Source organism: Myodes glareolus, chromosome 1 (assembly GCF_982192425.1).
Source record: "Myodes glareolus chromosome 1, mMyoGla1.1, whole genome shotgun sequence".
NCBI lineage: Eukaryota > Metazoa > Chordata > Mammalia > Rodentia > Cricetidae > Myodes > Myodes glareolus.
In genome coordinates, this window is record NC_142026.1 from 69,522,279 (window position 1) to 69,530,317 (window position 8,039).

At 43.7% G+C, this 8,039-nt stretch overlaps 1 long non-coding RNA gene across 1 annotated transcript in view; it reads right to left on the reverse strand.

Moving 5' to 3' along the window:
- The window catches only part of LOC146895941 (uncharacterized), a 29,262-nt gene extending 21,493 nt beyond the window's left edge, over nt 1-7,769 (reverse strand). The window contains exon 1 of the long non-coding RNA XR_015002826.2: nt 7,715-7,769. This is a non-coding gene — a long non-coding RNA (uncharacterized LOC146895941). The remainder of the gene's footprint in view (nt 1-7,714) is intronic.
- Nucleotides 7,770-8,039: the final 270 nt, after the last annotated feature.

Below are 8,039 nucleotides of genomic sequence, written 5' to 3' on the forward strand. Positions count from 1 at the left end.
GAGAGAGAGAGAGAGAGAGAGAGAGAGAGAGAGAGAGAGAGAGAGAGAGAGAGAAAGAGAGAAAAGATGCTAATCTAATTGGCATCTGAAGAGAAGAACTGGAGTACTGTCTGTTTGGAAATAGCCCCCATGTAATTCCTATTCCTGAGGACGCAAATGTGAGCTATATGTATCCTTTATGCCTCTGTGCCTTGAAGAGCGGAAAAGATGGAGGGGGCAGTGAGAAAGAAAACACAGCAATAAAACAATCCGTAGAGATCACAAGGTAACGGCTATTAGCCTAGTTATGAGGCTTTGTACATGGTAATGACTTGCTAGGAAAGGGACAGAAGAAAGAAACTATTTTTTGGTTAAAATTAGTTGCCCAGATAGACCCTTCCCCCACCAAAATGTACACTCACATATATCTCCGCCCCCACTACAGATCACCACCATCACCATTACTTCCAACAACACTGCTGTAGTGATAAGAAGGTTAATGATTGGGCATATAAGCTGTTCGGAGCTGGCAGAACGATGTCCGGTGCCATGAATTCACTGCCCCCTTTCCTTTCTGACTTTAAAATCTTCCCGGGCGTCCCCCGTTTGTCCCATTTCAGTTACTCGTCTGTTTGCTGGAAATGAGCAGGACACGGTCTCACTGGGAAGCCCACAATTATTAGTTCACAGAGAGCACGTAACGAACAGCTTCTCCCGGAGCAGGCCCGGGAAGAGAGTGGGAAAGACTAAGAAGAGGCACCTGGGAAAAGAGGAGCTCTGATATGGACCAGGAACATAGGTGCCAGGATGACAGCCCTGGGTGCTACCCCAGCACCTGGTAAAGCAGGCACGTTGTCACATGCCCATAACTCAGGACCTAGGTGGTAGAGACAGGATAGTCAGAAGTTCAAGGTCAGCCTCAGCTACAGTTTAGTGAGTTCTAGGCTAGCCAGGAAACTGTCTCTCAAAAAACCAAATAAAAAACTAAAGAACTGAGCTTGCATATGAAAGAAAGCATTTGTCTTTCCACCTCTGGCTTATCTTCCCCATTGCAGGCATCTCTAGTTCTGTCCATTTCATTCTTCCTTACAGCCGAGTAAAGCTTCATTGGGTGTTTAACCACGTTGTCTTTATTGACCCATCCATGGATGGACACCTAGGCAGATTCCAAAAAAACAGGGTTGTGCAGGTTCTCTATTCTATGCTGACCCTGATTGCTTTGGGTTGTATACCCAGGAGGTAAAGCAGGAACGTGCTGGAATGGTATTTCTATTTTTAGTATTTTTTTTTAAATTGTGCATCTTGCCAGTAGAGTTCAAGGGTTTGCCTTCCTCTTCTGAGGCCGATAAACATCTTCTCTTATTCCTTCCTGCCTCCTCTTCTTCTTGTTTCTTTTTTTAAAAAATTATTTATTTATTTATTTATTAAAAATTTCCACCTCCTTCCCGCCTCCCTTTTCCCTCCCCCTCCCCACCTCCCCCTCTAGTCCTAAGAGCAGTCAGGGTTCCCTGCCCTGTGGGAAGTCCAAGGTCCTCCCCCCTCCCCCCAGGTCTATAAAGGTGAACATCCAAACAAACCAGGTTCCCACAAAGTCAGTCCATGCAGTAGAATCAAAACCCAGTGCCATTATCCTTGGCTTCTCAGTCAGCCTTCATTGCCAGTCACATTCAGAGAGTCCAGTTTGATCACATGCTCCATCACTCCCAGTCCAGCTGGCCTTGGTGAGCTCCCATTAGATCAGTCCCACCGTCTCAGTGGGTGGACGCACCCCTTGTGGTCCTGACTTCCTTGCTCATGTTCTCCCTCCTTCTGCTCCTCATTTGGACCTTGGGAGCTCAGTCCAGTGCTCCAATGTGGGTCTCTGTCTCTATCTCCATCCATCGCCAGATGAAAGTTCTATGGTGATATCTGATGTATTTTCTAGGGTTATCAGAGTCAACTTGAACTATTATTCTTAAGTACTACTTCAAGAGTATGAAATATACATATATATATATATATATATATATATATATATATATATATATATATAAATGTGGATTAGGTATGAGTTCTCTGGTGCTTGGTAAGAGAAGAGCTTTGCCACAATCCCTGTACTTGTGTAGTTTCTCTCCTGTGGATCCTCTGGTGCTGAGTAAGATTAGGTGCTCTGACTGAAGGGCTTGGAGCAATCATGACACTCATAGGGCTTTTCCCCAGTGTGTGTCCTTTCATACTGGCTGAGTGATGAGCTGTGGCTGAAGGATTTCCCACATTCATTGTGCTCAAAAGGCTTTTCCTTGGTGTGAATCCTCTGGTGTTCCATGAGAAGGGAACTCTGGCTGAAGGCACTACATTCACTACATTCATAGAGCTTCTTTCCTGTGTGGCTCCTCCAATGCTGAATGAGGGGAGCAAGCTGGCTTTTCATAGGGCTTTTCCTCACTATAAGTTGAGCTGTGGCTGAAGGCCTTGCCACAGTCACTGCATCCATAGGGCTTTTCTCCTGTGTGGGTTCTCTGATGCTGAATCAGTGGTGTGATGTGGGTGACAGTTTTCCCCCACTCATAGCAGCCATAGGGCTTCTCTCCAGTGTGGATTTGATGGTGTTTGGTCAGGGATGAGCTATGGCTCAAGGCTTTGTCATATTTCCAATGATAGGGCTTCTCGTCAGTGTGGTTTGTAGGTGCTGGGTGAGGTGATAATTTGCTGAAAGGCCTTCCCACACTCACTGCACTCAGAGGGTTTCTCAACTATGTGAGTCTGCTCACGCTGGTTGATGGAGGATCTGAAGCTGAAGGATTTCCCACATTTACTACAGTCACATGGATTCTCACCTTTGTGAGTTCTCTGGTGCCGGATCAGTAGGGCAATGTGGCTGAATGTCCTTCCACACAGAACACGTACACGGTTTCTCACTGGTGTGGCTTGTTTAGTGTTTGGTTAGTGCCGAACCGTTTCGTAGCATCTTCACATTCATGATATGAGTAAGGTCTTCTATCTCCTGTGTGTATTTGGTGATGCTCAATGAGTGCTCAACTGTGACTAAGGCCTTTAGACATTTCTGCCATAGTAGAGTTTCTTTTTTATATCAGTTTTTGATTGATCACTTGAGTCCAGCTTTTCCCTTTCTGTGTTCCCACATGTGGCAGGTCTTGCTTTTTATAATTATTGGTTGAGCTGAGAGATCAGTGCCTAGATTCAAGTTTTCCTCAGCCCCATCCTCCTTTCTTCTAAGTGGGTATTTTCACAGGAATGAAAATCACCTGCCCCATTCACTGCTCATACTGCATTCTAGGGACCTACACTGTTCTTATTCTTCAAGTGCCATCCACCACCCCGAGTTTTCCTATCAGAAAAAATACTATTGGAAAACTTTCCAGGGATACTTTGTTTTGGATCTGAAAATCTGTTTTCTTGTCTGATTTCTAAATCTGAAAGAAACATGAGGCAGAAATGTGCCTTAAAACCCTTTCCAAAAGAAAAAAAAATTTTTTGTCATGTAGCTTGTGTGAGATTTGTATGTGTGTGAAACTGATAATTTTGAAAAGTTTAGTGCATGAGTTTAAAAATAATTTTTATGGGGACTGTAAGGATGCCGTGGTGGCTAAAAATACTTGTTTTTACTTTCCAGCACCCCATGTTAGCCCACATACATGCATGCAAGCAAAATATACGTATACATAAAATAAAATTTAAATTTTAATAGATTTTATCCAGAATGGAGGCACAAGCTTGTCTTCCTAGTATGTAAGAAGTTGAAGCAGTAGGATCAAAAGTATTGAAAGTCTTTGGGTGGTGGCACACCCCTTTAATCTTAGTGTTCAGGAGACAGAGGCAGGCAAATCTCTGAATTTGAGGTTAGCCTGGTCTACAAAGTGAGTTTCAGGATGACTAGGGCTAGAAAGAGAAACCCTGTCTCAAAAACAAACAAACAAAAATATGAAAGTCTGAGGCCAGCTTGGACTATATAGGAAAACATCTCAAAATAACAGAAAAATTTAACTGTTCTGCGAACCAGGGAAGAAACAGGATCCCTACAGGGCAGAAATTCTGTCCATCTGGGCAACAATTGTACCCAATCACAGTAAGTGCTTGGCAGACATACTATCTGAACAAGGCAGTACTTCTTATCCTTCCTGAAAACTGATAGAGGACTACTGTTCAAATTATGAAACTACTAATTTTCTTACCACTTACCCTAATCTATTTTATTAGCAGTTATTAAAAACCAATAATTTTACATTATCCTTACTTTATGTATTGTGTGACCTCCTTCCTGACCAAGCATCAATTCTGCAAACTTTCACTCACATTGAAATGGGTCTAGGACACAACTCAGTGGTAGAGGACTTTCCTAGGATGTGTGTGGCCTCACACCTAATTACATGTAACTCTAGCTTCAGAGGATCTGACACCCTGTTCCCGACTCAGCCAGCATCTGTACACCATGACATACATTCCAACAGATACACATACTAAATAAAACTGAAACACAACCTAGGTTTTCTTAACTACTGAGCCATCTCTTGAATGGCTCCTTTGTTCTTTCTGCCATATGATGATGCAGCAAGGTGCATTAATGAGCCCTCACAAGACACAGGATCTGCTGGTACTTTGCTCTTGGAATTCCCAGCATCCAGAACAGAGAGCAATACATTTCTATCGTTTATAATTGACTACTCTATTTTGTTACAACAGCCCAAACAGACTTGACAGTGGTGGCAAACAGTAAGAGGACTCCCAAGAACACAAAAGAATGACCCAATTCTACCCTGAGATTTTACAATCACAGGGCCAATGCATCTCACTCACCTTGTGTTTCTCTGCTTCTGGTATTTTCAGGTCAGGTCTGTGACTTAATAAAATTTATTCTTTTTGATATTCCCTACAATTAAATAACCAAGTTCCTGAAGCCCAAGATACAGTCCAGGTATTTGCTTTTAAATGTAAGAAGTACACCCATTTTTAATTCAGGAGAAGTAGAGTTTACAATGTGAGCAAAGAATCAGGGATGGGGAGGCAGTCTTATTAACAGAGACCAATAGCCCAAAGGGCTGCAGCATCATATTGTGGTACAGGATCCACTGGGAAGATTCCACTTGCCCTAGCTCCTCTTGGGTGAAATAAACAACCAAGTCCTGAAATGTACTTGTTCCTGATTGAGTGTCCTTGGCTGAGCCAGTCTAGACTCATTTCTGGTAGGGCAGCTGGTTAATAGGAACATTAAACTGCCCAGAAGGGTTCTCTCCAGTTGAAGTGAAAGTCAAATTTTCCTATAGAGTCTAGGTGGCCTCCTGGAATATGTAAATAGGGAACAGTATCTTAGGCTATAAGGTTATTTCTAACAACTCAGATGAAGAAAAATCTTTTAAAAGTTTATTTTTAACTCTGTATATGTGGGTGAATGTGTGTGTGTGTGGGGGCGGGACAGAGACACCAGATTTTCCTGGAGCTAGAGTTACAGGTTATTATGTGTCAACTGATGTGCATACTTAGAATCCAACTTTGGTCCTCTACATGTGCTGTTAACCACTGGGCCACAAAATAAAATGGTGTTTGGGAATTAACAGTAAAGTGGCAAAGAATTATGGGCAAATCAGGGCACATCAGAAACTGCTCTCCTGGAGATACATACCCTTGCAGCAGTTGTGTCTGGGCAGTGAGGAAGGGGATATCTGCAAAAACTGTCAGGCTGGACACCTGTGGAGCCAAAATTATTCATGGATATTCTTATCTGAAGTGCTTGAAACCAGATGTGTTCCAGATTTTAAGGATTTTTGAAGTTTGAATTTTTTAAAAAAATATTTATTTATTATATATACAATATTTTGTCTCTGTGTATGTCTGCAGGCCAGAAGAGGGCACCAGATGGTTGTGAGCCACCATGTGGTTGCTGGGAATTGAACTCAGGACCTTTGGAAGAGCAGGCAATGCTCTTAATTAACTTCTTAGCCATCTCTTTAGCCCCTAAACATTTATTTATTTCTATTTTATGAACATTGGTATTTTGCTATGGGTATTAGGTCCCCTGGAACTGGAAATAAGGCAGTTGTGAGCTGCCATGTGGGTGCGGGAAATTGAACTCAGTTCCCATGGAAGAATAACCAGTGATCTTAACCACTGAGCCATCTCTTCAACCCCCTTGAAGTTTGGAATTTTTGCATAGTTTTTTTGGGCTTAAAATGTGCAAAAATTTTAGACTCTGAGATTAAGGATGCTTCAACCTGTATGCTTAATCTAATGAAACAAAATGCTTGGCACAGGAGGAGGGAGAGACAGCTTGAGAAAACATAATCCAGGTGCTGGAGTGGTGGCTCAGTAGTAAAGGGCACTTTTTACTTTTGTAAAGAACCCAGGTTCAGTTTCAGCAGCTATGGGGCAGCTCACAGCCATCTGTAAGACCAGTTCTATTGGGTTCTATGCCCTCTTCTGACTTCTCTGGGCACCTGGCATACACATGGTGCACATACACACATGTGTAAAAATCACTCATACACATACAGGGCGGGGGGGGGGGAGCTATAATCTCAGCAACAAATGCTGGTGTAGATGTGGGGAAAAGGGATCACTTATTCATTGCCGCAGGGAGTACAAACTGGCACAGCCACTATGGAAATCTGTTCCTCCAAGAGCTAGAAATACATCTATGATAAGATCCTCTATATCACTCTCAGATTTATACCCAAAGGATGCTGTATCCTGCTATAAAGATACTTGTTCATTGCTGCTCTATTCACAATAGCCAGGAAACTGAAACGGTCTAAATGTCCACCAAACAATGAATGGATAATGAAAATGTGTTCTATTCACACAATGAAATACTATTAAGCTACTAAGAAAAATGAAATCATTAAACTAGCAGATAAATGAATAGTGCTGGAAACAATCATTCTGAGGCAACTCGGACCTAAAAGACAAACTCGATGTTTTATCTGTGGGTGTTAGCTTTGAATTTTCGGAAATGTGTTTCATTTGAAATACCCACGGAAGCCATTACATTTGTAACAGAATAAAGTGGTATAAATGCTTAACGGGGAATAATAATAGGAAGTCTTAAATTGGGATGGGGGATAGGAGGGCATGGTAGATGATGAAATACAGGGAGGGTTAACTAACACTAAACATTTTGAAAAAGTGGAAACCTACTACTGTAGAAGCTTGTTGGTGTTATTCATTGCTGGATATCAGGGGTTTCTCTTCAAGCCCTGCGAAAACTGGGTTACGGACACAAGTTAGCACACTATCTGGCTGGTTTTACGTAGGGTTGGGAGTTCGAACTCCGTTTTTCATATTTGCACTTTTCCTACTCAGCATCTCCCCAACTCATTCGGGGTATTAATGTAAGCATCAAAATGGCGGCTGACACCCGCCGAGGTGTCACTCGATTTGACACCTCCGAGGCGGCACTCGATTTGTTTCCAGAGTCCTACGCAGCTGGAAAGTTGGGACAGAAGCCCTTCCCTCTCTGGTAGGGCAGGCTATTTTCAATCACTGCAATATTGGCTCCAAGCTCGGGATTCCAAGTCTTGGGACAAAGCTTAGACGCCGGGTCCGAGCTCCTCCTCAAAGACCCCGGTGTCACTAGAGGTCGGCCCCGCCGCCTTGTTCCCCGAAGCGACACCGACAAGGCTAAAGAAGCGGAGAGAACTCCACGTGCAACTTTGCCGTAATGTACCAGCTCTGCCAAAGGCCTCAGATCCCTCCCCCTCGCCCGCCCAGCCCGCCCCCTCCCCACCCAGCTCCCCCACCTTACCGCTGAACTGCAAAACAAAGGCCACAGCTACCAGTCGACAATGCGCCTGCGCGCCGACTACACCTCCCAGAAGCCCGTGCGTGCATTTCCGGTCCCGCCCTGTGGTTGTCCGGTCAGCTCAGGGGATGCTTTTGCTGTGTCAGCGAGGGAGTCTGAGCGTATCTTCCAGAACCTGACCACGATCAAACCCGGTTCGTCACTTGTCGCGAACCGCGGGAGGAAAGTTGAGAACAACACCAGAGTTTAATACTGTAGCTCCCAGAATGTTGCGCGTGGATTTTACGTCTCTGCTTGTCCCACCTCCGCAAACTCTTCTCTTGGGCAC